Below are 9,478 nucleotides of genomic sequence, written 5' to 3'. Positions count from 1 at the left end.
CACATGCACATGTGCGCACACACACACACACACACACTCCTGCAAGTTTTGAGAAAAGTCAATGCCCACCCTGAAGAAGTGGGTGTTGGTGCAACTCTTAAGTGTTCAACTTTGGCCATGGCGAGGGTCACTTTGTGTCCCCTGGGGAATGACCAACACACACAAGTCATGCAATACCACCCCTCACTCTCAAGGTAGGAATAATCTCATGTATCTTCAGCTTCCATATGTGGCTCAAGATTTCTTAAATAACTTGATTTAAATTTCATTTGCATGCATGCCTGCTCAGTCACTTTAGTCATGTCTGACTCTTTTCGAACCCATGGGCTGTAGCCCACCAGGCTCCTCTGTCCATGAGATTCTCCAGGCAAGAATACTGGAGTGGGTTGCCATGCCCTCCTCCAGGGGATCTCCTCAATCCAGGGATCAAACCCACGTCTCCTGCACTGCAGGCGGATTCTTCACCTACTGAGCCACCTGGGAAGCCCTAAATTTCATTTAAAACATACTAAAACCATATAAAGCACCATGAGAATGTGATATGCCCAGCTGGGGTACATGGAGAACGCCAGCCCACTTATTTAGGACGCCAAAACTTCTCCTTGCTACACGGGCCTTTGAGTTAAGTTTTCCCTTCTTAATTAGAGACTGTCCTGAGACTAAAAGTCAAGCTGTGGAAAACCTGCTGCTATTCACAACTACTTAACTGTGAAGATTTCTTGGTGCTATAACTGTTATGGACTAAATGTCTGTGTTCCCTCAAAATGTACATGTTGAAGGCCTGATCCCCAGTGTGATGGCCTCGGGGGGTGTTTAGGTTTAGACAAGGTAACAAGGATAGGGCCTCATGATGGACTTGGTGTCCTTGCTGGTAAGTGGCTAAGTCTTATACGCCTCTTTGCGACCCCATGGACTGCCGCACACCAGGCTCCTCTGTCCTCCATTGTCTCCTGGAGGTTTTTCAAATTCATGCCCAGTGAGTCAGTGATGCTATCTAATCATCTCACCCTCTGCTGCCCCCTTCTCCTTTTGCCTTCAGCGAGAGGCATGCAAACTCTTAGTTGCAGCCTGTGGGATCTAGTTCCTTGACCAGGGATCAAACCCAGGCCCCCTGCATTGCAATCACGGCACTTTAGCCTTCCCACCACGAGGGAAGTCCCTTCGTGTCCTCAGAAGAGAAACTAGAGCTTTCTTTCTCTCTATCCAGTATGTGAGGACACAGTGAGAAGATGGCCGTTTGCAAGCCAGGAAGAGAGGTCTCACTGGAAACCAAACCCTTCTAGCCTCAATCTTGGGACTTTTCATCCAGAAGTGTGAGAAAATTAATTTATGTCATTTAAGCCTCTTAGTGTATAGTATTTTGTTATGGTAGCCAAAGTTAAAACATTTTAATGAATTAAATCATAATTAAAATATGTTTTATACCATTTTAGGCACATGGAGACCATCAGCCTATTAATCTAGAATACAAAATTAACACATTTTTATGCAAGTCTCTGAGTGAAGTTTTCCCCTTTTAATTAAAGAGTCTACTGAGACTAAAAGTCAAGTTGTGAAAAACCCATGGCAATTATCCACTACTTAAACATATAAGTCTAGAGAAGGAAATGGCAACCCACTCCAGTATTCTTGCCTGGAAAAGCCCACGGACAGGGAAGCGTGGTGGGCTACAGTCCAAAGGGTTGAAAAGAGTCAGACACGACTGAATGACTAAGCACGCACAGAAATGTGTAAGTCATCATCAAGACAGTATGGTACTGGCACAAAGACAGAAATATAGATCAATGGAACAGAATAGAAAGCCCAGAGATAAATCCACGAACCTATGGTCACCTTATCTTCGACAAAGGAGGCAAGGATATACAATGGAAAAAAGATAACCTCTTTAACAAGTGGTGCTGGGAAAACTGGTCAACCACCTGTAAAAGAATGAAACTAGAACACTTTCTAACACCATACACAAAAATAAACTCAAAATGGATTAAAGATCTAAATGTAAGACCAGAAACTATAAAACTCCTAGAGGAGAACATAGGCAAAACACTCTCCGACATAAATCACAGCAGGATCCGCTATGACCCACACCCCAGAATTTTAGAAACAAAAGCAAAAATAGACAAATGGGACCTAATGAAACTTAAAAGCTTTTGCACAACAAAGGATACTATGAGTAAGGTGAAAAGACAGCCCTCAGATTGGGAGAAAATAATAGCAAATGAAGCAACAGACAAAGGATTAATCTCAAATATATACAAGCAACTCCTCCAGCTCAACTCCAGAAAAATAAATGACCCAATCAAAAAATGGGCCAAAGAACTAAACAGACATTTCTCCAAGGAAGACATACGGATGGCAAAAAAACACATGAAAAGATGCTCAACATCACGCATTATCAGAGAAATGCAAATCAAAACCACAATGAGGTACCATTATACACCAGTCAGGATGGCTGCTATCCAAAAGTCTACAAGCAATAAATGCTGGAGAGGGTGTGGAGAAAAGGGAACCCTCTTACACTGTTGGTGGGAATGCAAATTAGTACAGCCACTATGGAAAACAGTGTGGAGATTCCTTAAAAAGCTGGAAATAGATCTGCCATATGACCCAGCAATACCACTTCTAGGCATACACACTGAGGAAACCAGATCCGAAAGAGACACATGCACCCCAATGTTCATCGCAGCACTGTTTATAATAGCCAGGTCATGGAAGCAACCTAGATGCCCATCAGCAGACGAATGGATGAGGAAGCTGTGGTACATATACACCATGGAATATTACTCAGCCATCAAAAAGAATTCATTTGAATCAGTTCTAATGAGATGGGTGAAACTGGAACCCATTATACAGAGCGAAGTAAGCCAGAAAGATAAAGACCAATACAGTATACTAACACATATATATGGAATTTAGAAAGATGGTAACGATAACCTTATATGCAAAAAAAGAAAAAAGAGACTCAGATGTATAGAACAGACTTGTGGACTCTGTGGGAGAAGGCGAGGGTGGGATGTTTCAAGAGAACAGCATCGAAACATGTATATCTAGGGTGAAACAGATCACCAGCCCAGGTTGGATGCATGAGACAAGTGCTCAGGCCTGGTGCACTGGGAAGACCCAGAGGGATGGGGTGGAGAGGGAGGTGGGAGGGGGGACCGGGATGGGGAATACATGTAAATCCATGGCTAATTCATTTCAATGTATGACAAAAACCACTGCAATGTTGTAAAGTAATTAGCCTCCAATAAATAAAAATAAATGGAAGAAAAAAAAAAAAAAAAAAGAAATGTGTAAGTCAGGACTTCCTGGTGCTTTGCAACTGAACCAAACCCTGAGAGTAAACCTAGTCTAGAAACTGATATTACTCTGCAGTTTGATGCACGGTCCCTGACTAAAAATTCCTATGCTCATCAAAATGAGCTCACATTGATTTTATACTAAGTAGGTATCACCAATTTGGGACTATAAATGCATACTAACAAAACACTGCTTTTGCATCATATATTTAAGGGTTCCAAATAAAGAATTTATCTTTAAAAGAAGTTTGGAGTCCAATTCAGTTGGCTATAATGGGGTGCCAGTGCACCCTCAGAGACCCCGTGCATGCCTCTTTCAGAGCAACCTCTCCATTATATACATTCCCAGGTTCTCACAAGATTTGACTACAAGTCGCCCCAGCTTTAACACTTTCAGGCTCCTCCCCATTTCCCTAGAACAAAGTGAGGCCTCCCGGCCTCATCCCCATGTAGTGTTCACTGGCTTCAGACCTGCTCCCACTCCATCACCATAGGACCACTTGCACAGAACTACTTGGCATTGCCCAGAAATATCAGGTATTTTACGCACTTCCCTTGTCCCAAGATGCCCTCATTCTCTCTTCCCTTCCCAGTCACATCCCCTCGGTCCTGCCCCAGTTCAGCTAACATCTCTTCAGTCCAAGTCCAACTCAAGCGGAATCTCCTACCCAATGCCAGGCCCAATCCAGGCTCCTTACTCCTGACCCATCTCCAAGGCCCCACACGACTTCAAGCTTCTACTGGAACAGTGAGATATTTATCTTTATTACATCAGACACACAACAGGTACTCAGTAACAGTGAAGGAAAGGAAGATGGGGAGGGAAGAGGAAAGGGAAGAGGTGAGAAGGGACATGAGAAGGGAGAGAGGAAGGGATGGTCAGAGGCCAGCAGGGGAGATGCTGTGAGAAGCCAGGCTCAGAACTAAAGGCAGGCGTCAAACTCCAGGCAGCCTCCAGAGCCTTGCTGGCCCGGCTCCTACAGGCCTGGGAAAGCCCTTCCACGCTGAGCTGTGTTCTGGACTGCCTTTGTGACTACAGTGCTACTCACTCTTTCAAGATAATAATACCTTTGATATCATTTCAGGTGCAAGACAATAAATCTTTTAAGGCAGTATTATTCCTATTATACAGAGGAGGAAGCTGAGACTCAGGGACATAAAGTGATGGGCCAGGGTTAGCATCCAGGATTCCAAGAAGAGTCTGATCTGACCCCCCAGAGGCCCCCCTTTACCCACCATTGTGTTTATGTGTGCATGTTTGGGAGCACACACACTGTGGCCAGGCACGGGCATTGGGGGTGAGAGGGACAGGGAGCGAGCTCCCCTTTTCTATTGAAAACATGACTCAACCAAGGCTAGCTAGCCATACTGTGATTTCTGAGGCAGTATTTTGTCTTGAGCTCTTCATTCTCACAAATACGTTGGTATGGAAACCACACTTCTGTGGTTACAATCAAAACATTGTTAGCCTCCACTGGTTTTCTAAGCTAATACAGTAGGTGGAAAATTTCTACATTTACCATATCATTTCTTTCTTGGCAATAAGCATCTATCTATAAAGGTTGTAAGGCAGTTACAGCAAATTCTTTCAAAATATTCCATATTTGTGTTGTTTAGCAAATAATAATTACGATCTGTTTTTAGTGACTGTCTCCAACTAGATCACAAACCCCTTGAAGGTAGTGCTGCTTTATTCAGTTCTGGGTACTCTAGGCTTAGAGGGGACATGGTACCAAGGTGACCTTCAATAAATGGGGTTTGACTGAATAGATGTGGCTTCTGACAGGTTTGCCGCTACAGGTTGCAAAGAATAACCTTTCACATTTGCCTAGCTCTACGCAATCTCCAGAGCCTTCTCATTATTTCATTTTACTGGTATTCCCATCTGCCCTATGAGTTTCACAGGACATATGTTATTAGTCCCATTACTTAGAGGAGAAAATAGAAACTCAGCAAGGACCAGTGACAGCTGGGCTTGGTTAACAAGCCATAGAAGCCAGATTAGCACCCAGACTTCAGGGCTCCGGGGCCAGCATGCTTTCCCCCTCCCACCCGGCCTCCTCTAGATGCTTCCCACACATGCTAAGAGGAATACCAGAGCCACAGGCGCCACGGCAGGCTGAAACACCCTGGGCAGCTCTGGTGTTGATTCTACTGGTTTATGAGTGTACCCCACGGTGATTTAGTTTTCTATTAGTCTGCCTGTGCTTCTGCTCAGTCATGTCCGACTCTTTGCAACATGGACCGTAGCCCACCAGGCTCCTCCATTCCTGGGAGTTTCCAGGCAAGAATACTGGAGTGGGCTGCCACTCCCTTCTCCAGGGGATCTTCCTGACCCAGAGATCAAACTCACGTCTCCTGCACTGGCAGGCAGATTCTCTACCACTGAGACACCTGGGCTCCCTGTGAGTCTGCTGGGGTGCCATAACAGAAAACCAAGTCTAGGTGGCTCAAAGAACAAATCTATTTCTCCCAGTTCTGCATCCTGGAAGTCCAAGATCAAGATGCCATCATTGGGGTGGGCTTCTGGTGGGAGCTCCCCTCCTAGAAGGCAGAAGGCTTCTTCTCCACACGAATGAGAAAAGCAGAGAGAGCTCCAGTGTCTCCTCCTCTTCTTCTAAGGACACCAATCCTACGGGATTAGGGCCCCACCCTTAAGACCTCAGTTAACCTAAATTACCTCCCTAAAGGCCCTCCTCCAAATACAGTCACATGGAGGCTTAGGGCTTCACCACGTGCGTCAGGAACAAGGAAATGCGGACATAATTCAGCCCAAGGCTGGTTTAATTCAGATCTCTCCAAAGCACATACAGATCCATAATCCTGTTCCTCTCCCACTACCTTTCCTTGACCCCATACATCTATTTTTCCTAATTAGCTTTGACTTTCCTCAGTTTTTATTGAATTCTGTAAGAGAGTTCTGGAGCACAAGCTATTTGTACACTAGTCTTTTTCCCCATGTTTATCTCAATTTATTTCTGAGAGACCTCGTGAATGGGAATCTTGAAGAATCACTCTGGGTACTTTTATACCAGGTAGGAGCCCAGGGAGCATCATGGGGGGCCAGGTTGATGAAAGTGGGGCTCCCTGAAATGTGGCCAGGGTGCCCCACTCCAGTACTTCAGAAAAGTGGGGTACACAGTGAGGCCATTCCCTTCTGGTATCTTACCTCTGCCTCAGTTAATGGACAGGAATGAATTTCAACTCCCATGGAGACTGGACCAGAGAAGTCCTCTCTGACATTGGCCATGGAGGGGGCAATAAAGCAGGTGGGGCCCTTCATTAGGAAACTGCCCAGCATCAGATCTGCCTCTTCAGGGTTAGGGGATTTATCCAACCGAGGCTTCCCCAGACTCCTCACATTTCTCCCTTTCCCTCTTCTCCTCTCAAGTCCCCCAAGTTTCCCACAGAACACATGCACACATAGAGACACACAAATACACAGACACCCACAAAAATACATCCAGACACACACAGACACAGTCACAGATGCACATGTAGACACACTCAGGCAGAGAAACACAAAGGCACACAGACATCCAGACACATCACCTCCCAGGGGCCACCCCCAGTCACTCAGATTTTCCTCTCTTCTGCTCCCTCCCAACACCAGAGCGACCCATTAAAAGTGACTTGGTTCAAAAAGTGACCCATCTTTGGATGGCCCCAAGAAAGGACCGTGTCATCACGACACGCTTGTGTAGCCATGGACATAAAGGCAAAGGGCTTCCCTGCGGCTGAGATGGTGAAGAATCTGCCTGCAATGCAGGAGACCCAGGTTCAATCCCTGGGTTGGGAAGTTCCCCTGGAGAAGGGAATGGCTACCCTCTCCAGTATTCTCGCCTGGAGAATCCCACGGACAGAAAATCCTGGTGGGCTACAGTCCATGGGGTCACAAAGAGTCAGACAGGACTAACACACACACATACACACGGAGGTGACAGTGGACCCTGTCCACAGTCACTTTCAGCTGAAAGGTTCTGGATCCCAGTGCCAGATCAGGCGAGGCCATGAGGAAAGTCATCTCCTGATTGTGTCCATTCCCAGACACAATGTGTGACAGAGGAGCCCAGTCTCAGGCCCTTTCTTTCAGGGTCCCCACTTGCAGCACCCCATCAGGTCCAGCAATGCACCCAGACTTAGAGACTCAAGGATGCAAGCTGTCTGCTCTGAGTTCCTGCAGGGGGAAGGCTGCAGAGTAGCGGGGCCGGGGGCGGCGGGGGTTGGGGGGGGTACTCTCTGGCCCCTGGTGGTTGGAGAGTTGGTCCAAGGAGACCCCTCCCAGCCTCACCTTCATCTTCACCCCAGGGTGCTGGCAGAAAGCCTGACAAGGCTCTGGCTGTCTCTGAGTGCCAGCCTCACCCCCACCTGCTCCCGCCTTGGAGCCCCTGTACAAATACAGGGCTACTGCCAAGCGGTGGGAACAGTAAATCTTCCTCATTCTTTTATTCATGCCCTCACCTCTGCAGACAGTGCGGAGGAAAAACAAACCCCGCCAAATCCCCGTGGGCTCCAGCAGTCTGGCAGTCTCTTCTCTGCTCCTCCTCAATCCCCTCCAGGAGCCACAGGCCAGGAGCAGAGAGCCACCGTCTTGGATGTGGGAGGCAGCCCCCCTCCCTGGTCCTCCTCCCCCAACATGAGCTCAGCCAAGTGGAGCCCCGGCCCAGGCTCTGGGGACCAGACATCAGTGAGACCAGGGGAAACCCGGCCATCAGTGTCCCTGGCTTCTGGGAGCAGTCCTGCTTCTGCCTCACCTTTCCTGCCTCCCCGACTGCAGGGCTTCTGGGCCTGGAGGGGCCAGGCTATTTGTTCCATACACTAAGCCAGATGGGGTGTGGCTGCCCTGCGTGCCAGCTGAGAGACCACCGAGGGAAAGGAGGGGCAGTCAGGTGAGCGGCGGAGCCCGTGCAAAGAGGGACTCTCAGGCCGATAGCCTCTGGACCAATGCAGCATCTGCTGATGTGACCATCTTTGTAAGATCTCGAGAATTCCAAGGGGCCTTCTCCTCCTGGGCTACTAGGGAGGGCTTCTTTTAAACTCAAACAGACCAAAGAGGGATGGGAAGAGGCCGAAGGGTGCTAGATCTTGCCTTTTATACAGAAAAGAGGCAATGGACTTGGGTGACTGTCCTGCTTTGCCCAGGACTGCAGGTTTCTGGAGACATGGCGCTCTCAGTTCAGTTCAGTCAGTCACTCAGTTGTGTCTGACTCTTTGCGACCCCATGAACCGCAGCACACCAGGCCTCCCTGTCCATCATCAACTCCCGGAGTCCACCCAAACCCATGTCCACTGAGTCGGTGATGCCATCCAACCAGCTCATCCTTTCTTGTCCCCTTCTCCTCCTGCCCTCAATCTTTCCCAGCATCAGAGGCTTTTCAAATGAGCCAGCTCTTTGCATCAAGTGGCCAAAGTACTGGAGTTTCAGCTTCAACATCAGTCCTTCCAATGAACACCCAGGACTGATCTCCTTTAGGAGGGACTGGCTATATCTCCTTGTCCAAGGGACTCTCAAGATTCTTCTCCAACACCACAGTTCAAAAGCATCAATTCTTCAGCACTCAGCTTTCTTTATAGTCCAACTCTCACATCCATACATGACCACTGGAAAAACCATAGCCTTGACTAGACGGACATTTACTGACAAAGTAATGTCTCTGCTTTTTAATATGCTGTCTATGTTGGTCATAACTTTCCTTCCAAGGAGTAAACATCTTTTAATTTCATGGCTGCAATCACCATCTGCAGTGATTTTGAAGCCCAGAAAAATAAAGTCTGACACTATTTCCACTGTTTCCCCATCTATTTGCCATAAAGTGATGGGACCAGATGCCGTGATCTTAGTTTTCTGAATGTTGAGCTTTAAGCCAACTTTTTCACTCTCCTCTTTCACTTTCATCAAGAGGCTTTTTAGTTCCTCTTCACTTCCTGCCATAAGGGTGGTGTCATCTGCATATCTGAGGTTATTGATGGCGCTCAGTCCTAGGTAATCTGGGAAGATGGGATCCCCTAACTGAGGGGCTGTGGGAAAGACTCTGCCCTCTGTGTTCCTTGCCCACGGCACTGGAAAGAGGATGGCTTGGACCCAAGCTTCCTGGTCACAGTTCTGCTGGCCGAGAACTTTCTTTGCTACTGGGCCGCATGGAGGAGGAAACGCTGAAGAGCAAGGCATCCTGCGGGCAGCC

Source organism: Odocoileus virginianus, chromosome 10 (genome assembly GCF_023699985.2).
Source record: "Odocoileus virginianus isolate 20LAN1187 ecotype Illinois chromosome 10, Ovbor_1.2, whole genome shotgun sequence".
Classification (NCBI taxonomy): Eukaryota; Metazoa; Chordata; class Mammalia; order Artiodactyla; family Cervidae; genus Odocoileus; species Odocoileus virginianus.
This window is presented reverse-complemented; position numbering follows the sequence as displayed.